This window comes from Triturus cristatus, chromosome 10 (assembly GCF_964204655.1).
Source record: "Triturus cristatus chromosome 10, aTriCri1.1, whole genome shotgun sequence".
Lineage (NCBI taxonomy): Eukaryota > Metazoa > Chordata > Amphibia > Caudata > Salamandridae > Triturus > Triturus cristatus.
The window spans coordinates 1,094,018,140-1,094,031,115 of NC_140593.1; the positions used below are offsets into that span (position 1 = coordinate 1,094,018,140).

General features: G+C 44.6%; 1 pseudogene; it reads left to right on the top strand.

The window, feature by feature from the left end:
* Positions 1-12,712, top strand: part of LOC146796627 (uncharacterized) — a 28,992-nt pseudogene extending 16,280 nt beyond the window's left edge.
* The last annotated feature ends 264 nt before the right edge of the window (positions 12,713-12,976 follow it).

Here is a 12,976-nt window from a genome sequence, read left to right on the forward strand (position 1 = left end):
CCGACCCGAGGACGTGTGGGGAATTCTTCCCAATGCGATTCGTATGGTCTTTTTCCCATGCGAATCGTAATTGGCAGTTTGTAGGGCACTTGTACGATTCGTACGGTAAAAAGACCGGATACGAGTCGTACGGGGAATTTTTTTACCGGATCGTGATCGGCACCAAGGTGTGTAAGACATGCTGCAAGACCTTACCACAAATTCAGGTAAACACGGATGACAACAAAGCAAGATTGGAAAACCTTACATCTGGCTGTAGTGTTGCGCTCTAGTCCTCACGCGCTACGTGGTGACGGAGCGCACGAGGACGCATGATAACGAGCGAATGCGCATGCGCGAAAGCCCGCAATTACCACGAGGTCGCATATTCCCGGCGCTCTCCTGCTGTTGTAGAAATAAAGTATAATTCTACCCACAACCTCTGCTCATGGTCTTTGTGAATCAGGAGGGAACCCCCCCAACATTACACTGCCTCTCCTGCTAAGCTAAAAGAAAACAGCGCACTCCCCCTAACCCAATGCCCCTTTGCTCTGGGGATGGTGGGCGGGAAAAACAAGCTCTCTAACTTGTGCAGCTCCCGGCGGCACCAATCGATGACGAGAGCTGAGGCTGCAGAGTCACTGCAGCGGAGCATGCCGTTGCTGGAGATGGGTGGGGGAGTTGCAAGGAAGTTTGCTCCTGTTGTGTCCGAGGCGGCATACGGGGAAGAGACCTGCCTGCCACCTTGTGGCACCTTTTAAAGGGGCAGGGCTGCCCGAGTTGCGGGAGTGACCCCAGAAGCTTGTTAGAGCTTCAGGGTGCCGAGCCCCGGCCCATCAATCCCACCCTGACTCTGCCCAGAGGTCGCAGCGGCCTGCGCTGCAACCCCGGTTCTGGCCCTGGCTCCCCTGCCATAGGGTCGGCTCTCCAGAGTTGGGAGCACCTCTGCAATAGGGGTAATAAATTGCATGCACTTTATTACCATGATACAGGAAAATTGTCATGAGAAAATTACAGTTTTCTGCCTCACAGACAGCAAGTTACAAAGACTTTGCACATTGAAATGTACAAAATCATAGATAGGTAACTGAATTACAGGAATGTTTTTCATCAAGGGGTTCTGACTGATTTCAAATAGACAATGAAAGCGAAACTTGAGTTGCCTATGTTGTCACTCACATCCACAGGTGAAAAACATCCTTGTAATTTTCATTTTACCCATCTATAAATATTATGTTGTACGCGACCACTGCCAAAGGGCAGATGAGTAATGGGGAAGCCATATATAAACTGTAATTGTTTTTTTTTAATCTGGCCTTCTTTCAACCTCAATATACCAAACGCCCCTTCTAACTAAAAAAATACATACCTGGCCTCCTCCCACCCTCCCCTTCAACCGCCTGCAAAAACCCACCTCTGACACATATAAAAAATGCATGGCCTCCTGCCACCCACCCACAGTGGACATACTGAAAGAAAACGCTCAAAGTATACTTTTTTCTTACAATGAACTCAGTATATGAAATTAAAAAAATATATTTTCTGTTGGGAACCAAAATGTCTAAGGAACTTTAGAGGCGTGGATTACATATGAATGACTGAGTATATTATATATGCAGATGTGCAGAGTGTAATATTTACATAACACACACACATGCACACACACACACACATATATACATCTTCTAGAGAAGATTCACTCCACTAGGGAAAGAACCGGAGGGACACAGACGGGGAGCCAAGAGGAAAACCTTTATTGCAGCATAGGGGGCATGACACGTTTCGGGTTGAGCCCCTTTATCAAATGCCAAACACCGACTCCTGACACCTGTAGCTTATCAGTGATCCATCTCGCTGCCATTGGTGGAAGCCCAGGTGTGTCGTTTAGTTGACTGAAAGCCTACACGCTGCCTCATCGAAGACTTCGTTTCCCAGCATGCATCATCTTTGCTACCAGGTAAGCGTTTCATTAACGGCTCATAAAAAACTCGTAATTGAGTGCTGGCGATCGTGACTAAGCTTGCATAGGTGCAGTAAATTAATAACACAGTGTCCTTGCTGCACCAAAGTCTCCCCCTGGCCCCCTTGACGTCTCACCGCAAGATTCAAAGTCCATAGAAGTCGGAGACTCAGCTACAGTGACGCTGGTCCCTCCGTGCAGTCACGGACTGCATTCGCAGTAGCCTTGCATTGTTCTTTGGTTGCGGGGGTCTGAGCTGATTCCAATACCTTGGACACAACAGAAGCTGCAGAGCAGATACCCTTGAGCTCAGTCCACAAAACGAGACAGGTCCCCCAATCACGCCCAGGGTATGGCGCAAAATATCCAGAGAAGATTCACTCCACCAGGGAAAGAACCGGAGGGACACAGACAAGGAGCCAAAAGGAAAACCTTTATTGCAGCATAGGAGGCATGACGCGTATCGGGTTGAGTCCCTTTATCAAATGCCAAACACTGACTCCTGCCACCTGTAGCTTATCAGTGATCCATCTCGCTGCCATTGGTGGAAGCCCAGCTGAGTCGTTTAGTTGACTGAACGCCTACAGGCTGCCTCATCAAAGACTTCGTTTCCCAGCATGCATCATCATCTTATATATATGTGTGTGTGTGTGTGTGTGTGTGTGTGTGTGTGTGTGTGTGTTATGTAAATATTACACTCTGCACATCTGCACACATAAATATGCAGAATAGTTTATGCCATTTATTACCGTTTTGTAGTGTGGAAAGAGGCTAGGATTCACAGTCCTAAAACCCCTCCCTCTGCAAATGTAAAACAAAAAAGCAAATTACACACTGCGTATCTGCATATAATGCTTATGTCATGGTATTTTTTCCTATTTGTTTGTTGTTTGCTATTGTATTTACCCGCAACCAACATGCAAAGGGTTAAATTCATGTATTGAGGGAAAGTCACAATGAAGAAGAGTGTGACTATTAACATAGTTGGTGTCTATGGTTCACATAGGAAGCCTTTAGCGTCAATAACTGAATCAGAATCCAGTTATTCACTGCGGTGAAGTCACAAAAGTGGTTAGCCAAAGTGGTTTACCAGTGGTGTGGCGTCACCAAGGTCATATCTGCCAAGTTTTTAAACAACTTGTTATGGTTCCAGTGTACGTATGAATGACATTCTACTGCCATGTGTGACGTTTGAAATGACACATTCTCATAAATAAAAATGAATCAGTGAAGTCCATATAAAGGGATAATTGTCAGAAATTGTCCTTGAGAGGCCCTTAAGTGTCCTTGACACCGCTGCCAAGCATCAGTAAGAAGGATTGACAATAAATTACTGGATGGTCAATGAACTTGCTTGAGAAATCTCTGTGTGTTTGAATCATCATAAAACAGCATGGAGGGTTAATGTGCCTGCTGCAAAGCACAAAGTACAGCGACATAGCAAGGGGGGGACAGGCGGTCACGGGTGGTCAAAGGGCTAGCTATGCCACTGACAAAGTGTAGCACACAGGTCACAGATTCGTATTTTATGTAGGCAGCTCAGTCGATTACTGCTTATGCTTGAGCGATCCTTATGTTATCCGCAGGTCACATGTTATACTTCTTGCACGCAGACTGCAGTGCGTAGGTCTGCGACTTTTCGTTTTCTCAATTTTTCCTTATTCCAGGTTTGCTGAAAAGGGTTAGTTTGGATAGTATGGCTTATTGGTTAGTGCTGTATAAATAGTTATTTATGAATTATTCATGTAGACAGGTATAGCTTACCTTCTTACAATGTATACATATCTCTTACAAAGAGATAATGGAAACTCAAAAACCTACCTCCAAATTATAGTTTAACAAAGTTTAATCACTTGTGAAGTGACAAGCTGAATATCGTTGACAGCACTAATTTAGAGCGCTTTGCTCAATCCTGGGCTGCATCACAATGCTATAGGATTTTGGGTTAAATGTGCTTTTTTATGAGATATACCACACAATACATTGTTTATAATTCATTATTATACACGTCATTGCTCTCTGGCTTACCCAATGATGTCCTCCTACAGAGTATTTGTTATTTGATGTCCTATTACCTTGCTATCAGTGGCTAGAATGTGCAGGAACTTTAAGAACCTGATTCTCCTAAAAGGTTGGTAATTTACTCCAGGAGGCATGCTCCTACATTTGGAGTAGATTTCAAATTATTTGGAAATTCTCCGAAACTTCTAGGGGTATCTGCAGGCATGCTCTGATAGGCACAGTTTGCCAGGAGTAGTTCAGGAGGTCTTATGTGAATTCCAAGTTCATCCAATGTAAAGGTATTGCCAGATATATATTTTGCAGGTTTAATTACTTTGCAAAGGCTTAATTAGACTTTAAATATTTTAAGCAGTTTGTTTCTCCACGAGAAACCTATTGTTCCCTGTGTAGAACCACCTTCACCTACATCTCCACCAGCTCGGGTAAAACCAGCCGTTAGTGTATCCAGCGCCGGCTCCTCCAAAGTGTCGCCCAACTGCTTTTCAGCAGTGGTAAAAAGGAAAAATAAAATGATAAAAATACATTGTTTTAAAAAAATTATTTTTCTATGCTGAAGCCAGTTTTGGGGCGAGGCTTGGCTGTCATTACAGCCTGCAGGGGCAGGAGTGGTTGCTGCACTTAAGTGTGCATGACAGTTTGGTTGGCTTTCTTGAGCTGGCCAAACAGTCCTGCGCACTTAGCATGTTCTCCACCGAACATGCACAGACTCCCAGTCCCTGTCTGAGCGCCAAAACACGGCATTCAGACCAATCACTATGGTGTTGCATGCTGGTGACAGCAGTGGCGTGATTGGCTTAGGGGAGCCTGTGTGCTTCATGCTTCCGAGAGGAGAGACAACAGAGGAGAGACGGAGAGATGGCAGCTGTGCAGAGGAAGTGTTATCTTTTTCCTCCTTTCACCTCCTCCCCCCCCCCCCCCCCCCCGAGACCCCTGTTCTGTACCAGCCTCTACTGTGTACATCAAAGACAACTTAACAAATGGCGTGGTGAATCAGGCCCTGGTGTGTGAATCAGCATTGTGTTTAAAGCTGCTGCTGTGGCTTAGTGTTGCAGCTGTTTCCACTGATTAATGACTTTAGTGGCTGAATCAATCATCTCCCCATTTGGCAGGAACTGCGTCCCCAAGGAGTGGCTGCTAGTTGTTCTATATTAAAGAATAAACACATTTTCAACTTTGATAAAATCAAGTTACTTTAGATGTCAGTGTTAATACTGACCACTGTCGTTACATGAAGAATTTGAAGTGGACTCCGGTCTATTTTGGTTAGCTTTTCTCAAGTCTTTTTACTTGGCCGAGATTTTACATTCCACATCAATATGTAGAAAATAGTATTGGGCTGAGATTCAACCGCTGCAGTAAGGGCTGCAATGCTCAGTGTTTGCGCAAATATCATTCTATGTTTTGCATCTATGTCAGGCAGGGCTGGACAGGCCTCTTTTCCCATCGGGCATTTCCCCGGTGGGTAGGAGCCCTTGGAGACCGGTTTTGACATCCCAGGGGCACTCCTGGTGCCTCTGCCACTTTTACCCGCTCACCGAGATTAATTACTGCAGGTATGGGGAGGCTTCGAGAGAGCGAGAGAAAGAAAGGGGAGGGGAAAGGTAGAGGGAAAGCAATGAGGGAGAAGAGAAGAGAAGAGAGGAGAGGAGAAGAGAAGAGAAGAGAAGAGAAGAGAAGAGAAGAGAAGAGAAGAGAAGAGAAGAGAAGAGAAGAGAAGAGAAGAGAGGAGAAGAGAAGAGATGGTTTAAGCATTTATGATGATTGTGGCTGATCCACACTTAATTGGAAGGATTGGCCTCAACATATCATGGACATCAATAAGGCGTAGTCAGGGATATTTGATGCTGCCTCTACTTTTATCCTTGGAGCTCCCACCTCTAACTGGGGTGACCAACCGTCCTGAAATTTCACAGACAGTCTGTAATTTTCACATTCTGGCCTTTGTCCGTGAAGATATCTTTAACAGACACCATTTGTCCATAATTTTAATGATGTTGGGAGACACCCAATGATGTTGTGCCTTTCACTCTGCAATGGTTGCCCAAGACATTGTATGGAGAAGCAACATTGCTACCTAGGATTGGCTTGAAAGCCATCAGTCAATCCTAGTGCTCACTGCTCCACTGCAGAACTGTTCTCATTGGCCCTGATGCTTCAGGGCCAATGAGAACAGCTTTAGGGTACCCAGCCTTAGAGCACGCTTTTGTTCTTTCGTATCTGTTTTTACAAGGCCCTACATTTTTTGGAGAGTGACCGCGACATTGTGGGCCAGAAGACCCGGACCACAGAGTCATCCATGAGCTCCATTATGCATTTCCCCCAGCAAACAACTTCTTGAACGGTAAGTTGAATGTATGTGCTTTGCATGTTTCTTTCTTACTTTTACGTGTGCATTTATTTTCTGTTTATATAAGCTTATATATTGTGTACTTCTCTCTCTGTTTCCCCTAGTGTACTTGTTCCTAGGCTCTCTCTGTCTTTCTCTCTCACCCTATCGCACTCATCTTTCTCCTAGTTCCCACTTCCAGGGCCCTCCTCCCCTTCAAACTATGCCTCACTCTCCACTCTCCTGTCTCCTTGCACGTTTGTTTAAGCTTTACAATCGCTGTGATTTAGTTCATGTCCCGAGTAACCAAAAGACTGAAAAAATTAGACTGCATTTGTTGTGCTACTTCCCATTCACTGTTTCCAGAGCAAACAGAGGAGACTTAGATTATTATACAAACTGGACTCCTTGCTGGTGGGGTGCCTCTAGGCACAGGCCTTAGGATTATAGACTCGGCTGCACACCCACTGTGAGTGCCCTGTCACGCGAAGCACCCAGATTCATTGCTAGTTATCCTGCAAGCATGGAGAGGAGGCAGAAAACACATGTTGCAGGCACATGTGAAATTCAAAAAGTAACACAAATGGGCACCCTTGTGAATGGGCATTGGTTGGGCTCAGGGGCTTCTTTTGGAAGGCCTGGCCCTCCCGGGCCTGCCTGCTAGAATCAGGCCCACCCCAACATCACATCAGGCCACACAACTCCTCTAGCCAGTTTGCCTCCTCTCTCTTGTGCATGTTGCGTCCTATATGGAACTCGGTGCCTTGACCTTTGATGCCACCCTGGACTTCTGCCTCATATATTATTCTCCTTCATTATTCTCTGGTGCATCCACGGGCCCATTGCCCTTTGCTCATCTATGTTCACATTTCACCCTGCACCTTTTTTGTCAATTGTATCTAATGTCCAGTGTATGTATTCCCCTTTGCTATCTGAGTACTGTATGCATGCGTATCTGCCTCTTGTTACATGTGTCCCACTGCACCTCCCACTGTTTTGCCAAAACCCAGCTACTTTCGCTTCCACCTGTATGCCCACATCACCCACTGTCCTGGTCTCCCCTGTGTGCTTTCACTGCACTGTCTGTGAATGTGCTTTGTATTTGGGAAACACAACAAGATGATGGATGCATGCCCTTTGGCTTTTGCTAAGTGTGCCATATTTGGTTCTTGACTGTTTGTTTGAAAATGTCTTTATAGTTCCAAAATGTAGCATTCTTTGTGAATGTGTTACTATAGTTTGTGAACCTCTCTCACAATTCATTACTTACCTGTTTATTACAGAAGGCAACATTTATGAAATGATGGTTTTGAATTCTGTATTGCCACTCACATTTCTCTTAAAAATTATTTTGGAATGTCTTTTCATCTCAGCGGTAGAGCAGGACGGACATATGCTTCAGTAGTTTGGGAATCTGACTCCTGGCTGGTCGCAGGACCAAGTCCACATTTTCATCTCTTACAGTGAATGGACAGTTAGGGTAGTTTTAATGCTTAATAGATGGCCCACATACAACAGTAATGTTGTCCAATGGATGTGAAATAAGGTGCAAACTAGTGTACGCCTGCAGCACTGATCATTCCATCTTGACTGATGTTCGCAAGACAATGTACAATACAGGCAAATTTGGTAACAGTACTTTGGGAGCAACCATTTTACTGTTCTTGTCATGTCACAACCCATCTGAATTTTTCTGACACTCGTACCTTAAACAAACTAGCTTTTCACGTTCAGGAATTTGCTCATGTAAGCCAGAGCGATCTTGTAGCGTGGACATAAGAAGTTCAACATTTTGAAACTCATACAACATCATTGTGGAATCAGACGACAAAGCAGCATTTTTAGCAGCACTGTCAGCAAAAGTGTAACCTTTAGACACTTCATCTTGAGCTGGTCAGTGGCCAGCACGCTTACGAACAGCTACTTTCCCTGGAAGGTGGAGGGTGTCCAGCAACCATTTGATGTAAAACTCTTTATTGATTTGGGGTTGCTGCAGAAAACTCTTGCTGTATCCATATGAGCCCAAAGTCATGGACCCCCCCAAATGTATACTTTGATTTGGGACAATGGGTGTTATTTGCATGAATAATGAGAATGCAAGCACACCAAAGAGCAATTAATTCAGCTACATGGGCAGAGTATGCTGGTGGTAAACATCGACCCTCAACATTTTTATGAAGTATGCAAAAAGCATAACCAGAATCCAGTGTTACTGTGTGATTCCTGAGACAGAAGACATCTACATAATGCAGAAAATCACAATTGAGGTTCAATTTATCAATCAGGGGGTTTAAAGCATGCTACTCACCTGTGAGGGTCTCAAGGCGCTGGAAGGGGGATGCAGATCCAAGTCAGCCGAAAAGCCAGGTCTTGAGGCTCTTCCTGAAGGTGAGCAGAGTTGGGGAGGTTCTGACGTTGACCGGGAACTCGTTCGGTAGTTGTGACGACACAATCATGCAGTTTCCCATTAGGGTAAGTAGATAACAATGAAGCTGGATTCAACTCAGGACATTGTAGTACAGTATTATGGGAAGCAGAGAATAACAGTATATTATGCTGGGATAGCATGGACATTGATAGATGCTAGTTTTTCATTATCAACAACAGTACTGCCATAGCATGAGGTACAGCAAGAGTGAGGGGTGACCCAAAAACAATATTTGCAGGAACCTCAACAAGGGGGTGTGGCTGATCCAGCAGTGCGCGACCATTTGAAGCAGCCTTGCTGCCACAGCATTGGAAGCAGAGCAACAGGCAATCAGCTTCCTTCTGTCACTGTGGTCTTTTACCAACCCTCAGAGGGCAAAACACTCCCTGGCTTGGCAATATGTTATGTTATGTTATGTTATAAAAGCTTGTATAGCGCGCAGCTACCTCCAACGGAAGTGTCCCGGCGCTGTTCCTAATCATGAGGACCTGAACGGAAGAAAAGAGCTGTGCAATACAATGTGTAAGGATTGGTATGGCTGTGTAAACACCATACAAGGGCAGAAGACGGAGCAAGTGTCAAAGACATGAAGGCTTGTTATACTTTCATGGACCAGGGCAAAGATTCTGGGGTATACAATTTTTCACAAACTTTTGTAATGGTTTTACAGTGATAGCGTAACTGAAACTACATTCACAGCAATAACTGGCCATTCCCAGAAGAGTGCGCACAACAGAGATGATGAGAGACAGAAGCAGCTTACAGACAGCCTCATTGCATTCCACAAACAGATGTCTTTTTCTGGACCAGATTTTCTGTGGAAGCTTCATGCTCTCATTTATCTAATTCAATTAGGTGACAAAAAGTTTACTCTGTCTAGCATTGTTCACTGTGGGCTTAGTAATGGGGAATAGGCTTAAGGCAGCGCCCCAAGTCTTCCCTAAGCCAATGTGAAAGGGCAATACAGTGCATTCCTGTCCTTTCCCCCTGCACTGGTGCACAATGGGCTGTGTCCAAGGGTGTCTGCATTGCCTGTAGGATTGTTTTTGTGCAGGAATGAGCACCTTCCTGCACATTAACTATCCTGAGAGGTGTTTTCCTCTTTCTGTTTGCAGTACACATGGAAAGAGAACATTTCTCCTTGTTACACCTGCTGCAGGGTGGCGTAAGGTTTTGGCACTTTCCCAGGTTTGCATGATTAAGTAAATCTGAGGCAGCGTCAAAACCCATGGGTGTTCTTGGGAAAACCCACTGCAAAGCCCATGGAAACAACTTCCTGGCGCAGGCGTAGATGACTTTACATTCTGTTTTCAAGGACAAACGCCAGGCTGTGTCTTCTGACAAATTTCTGCTTATACCTTTAACGTGTGGATTGGTGTTCACAAAATTCCCTAACTTTGCAGTCAAAGACATAATAGGATAACGGACCATTTGACAATCTTGTTGTGGTGGTAAAGGACATGTGAAAACAAGGGATGTAAGCTCTAAGCACAGGTTTGCTTTTAAAATAATGAAAGAAAATTCCTAATTGTAAAGTGCAAACATTTCACCTGTTAAGGTTTCAAGGCGCTGGGGCAGTCGGGGAGAATAAGTGAGCTATTGCTCAGAAGCACATGATGCTGAGTAGAGCTGCCACCGGCCATCGAACCGTGATCGAACTGTGAACGTTGCGCCCCGGAGTCATTCGCTCTGGCTGCTGCGCCGCACCTCTTCTCAGGTGCTCAGTAGTGCACTCATGCAAGTGCAGAAAGGGCTGCTGGCCTCTAAACTGCCATGCCCTTTTATATATATTCATAGATAGTATAGGTAATTTTAATCCTCCCGCCCTATTATCTACAAGGGACTTATAGGGTAGGACATTCCAATTGTCAGTGTACCCTAATATATAGTGTACCCTAGTGCATGTGTCTGTTTTCACTTAGGTTTTCAACATTACACTGGCCTGGGGCCTGGTTAGACAGAGCCCAGGGACAGTCAGTCAGTTACCACCAGTGACAGTCAGCAAAACAAATGGGGTGCACAGGGCACACAGGCTGACTTTGCACCCGATGGAAACAAAAGGCTTTTTTAATAGGGTCTAAACATTCAAGACACGTTCCTCGGTGATGTTCAATCGATGCATATTTGCTAAATCTTGATTTCCACACATTATTGTTTGTGTGCTATATAGACCTGCACAGTTGCTCAAAGCTGCCAGCATACCGGAAAACCGTGAAGTGTATGTTTGTCTCTCACACCTTCATAGCAATTCCTCCTAACATAATATCCACACCTCAGTGGTCATCACACACAACATGGAAACACGTCTCACATAGAATTGTAAATAAAGACAACCTATTGTTATCCGCCGTCCCCTCTCTCCCAGGAGGCACCCCACCCCAGGCCTATGCCACCCCTTCACCACCACCACCATGGTGTGCACGCAGTAATGTGGATTATGGTTTTCTTTGTCCCTCAGCTTTGGTTCTGCAGTTAGAAGTGTTCACAGCTGACTTTGGCATCATGATTGAAGATTCAGCCAGGTGTGAAATGCGCCATATGACAAACTCTTCCAATCACTGCCAGGTCTATAAGACTTTAATGGCTGTATAGAAGTCCTTCTATTCCACTCTGGGCAAGATTTCTGATTATGAGTCAGGCAAAGGTGCTACAGAGGCAACGTTCACATCGGACTGTTAGGCATATTCAGGTGTAACATCTACCTTGCAGCCAGACTCCTTGCAAGAGCCACCCAAGAAAAAAGAAAAAAGGTGCTTTGTGAAGTACAGACCAAAACGTACACATCACAACATCCAGAGGTCGTCAGAAGATGTTTACAAGTCCAAGTGCAACCTGTGTAATAAAGACTTTTTCATTGCCCACAGAGGAGAACGGGATATCAAAATGCATGAGGCAGGAACACAGCATAAAAAAATTGCCTCAGGCAGGGCGAAGATGGCAACAATTTCATCATACCTGCAACCAAGCTTCCAGCCAGAAGTAGCCAAAGTAAGCAATTGCTTGCTTCGTCATAATGTGACATAGGTTGTATGGAATTCGTGTACACTCTTCTTGCTTTCTCACACTCTTTCTAAGACTCCCACACTGATTAACTGATTATGTGAACCTTCTTCTTGCAATTATCTGTTATTCTCTTTAAATGTGCAGCAGTGTTTACCAAGTCAGGTTCACTTTAACATGCTTTTCTCACTCTATTTATATCAAGAGTACATTATAATTGCTTTTGGGTCAGCAGCTGGCACTTTGGTTTAAATTTGCAGATCTAAGCCCCTTTGTGGCCACTATCTTCTTCACCAGTGGAGACTTTCTTTGAGTACTGCTTCTTCCTTTATATTTTCTTCACAACAACAGAGGTGACTCAGGTGTACTATAGAGTGAAGCATCACATCTGCTAACGCTCCCTGGATTGTGGCATCAAGCTATCCAAAGTAATTTATCTTGACTCATCCATTGCAATGAAAGTATCCTGTGACTGCACAAAGTCATCAAGTATCACTACGAATGTGCTTGCACCTCTATTGTTGCAGCAGGCATATGAAGATTCAAAAGATGGATAATTTTCAGTTTGCAGGGATGCCTCAAACATAGGAAACAGTAAACTCTAACCACTTTTGTTTCAGCACTTTCATTTCACTTCTGGTGTGACCTACACTCTGCTGGATATCTATGAGGATGCAGCTGAGCTGTTACAGCTATTGCACAGCAGATCACAACAAAATTAAAAGATCATGGGTTGAAATTGCAGCACGTCGCTGCATACTGTGGAGACAACGTAAGCGTCAACTATGGACGACATCATTCTGTATTTCAGCTGTTGAAGGAAGCAAATGAAGACATTCTCCCTGCAAACTGTCCTGCCCACGTCCTTCACATCTGTGCTAAATGGGCCATTAATGGAATTTCTGTGGATGTAGAATCCTTTATTCTAAAAGTTTACAGCCATTTCTCTTCTTCAGCTAAGCGAACAGCAGAGTTGCGAGAATTTTTTCTTTTGTAGACCTAGAGTGGCAGCCTTTGTTTTGGCAGGTCCCAACATGGTGGCTCACTTTGTGCCCAGCCATCGGATGACTACTGAAGTGCTGGGAAGCACTAAAATCCTATTCCTTTCCCTTGGGCAAGAAAAAAACACCCAGAGCAATATGGTATTTTCTAGGACTTGAAAGTGGGGAGGCTACCATGTTACAAGGTGAAGCTTACCTTTTCTTTGTTCACGATATTTTGGTCATTTTTAACTCGTCTATCCTGCAGCTTGAGAAGGATG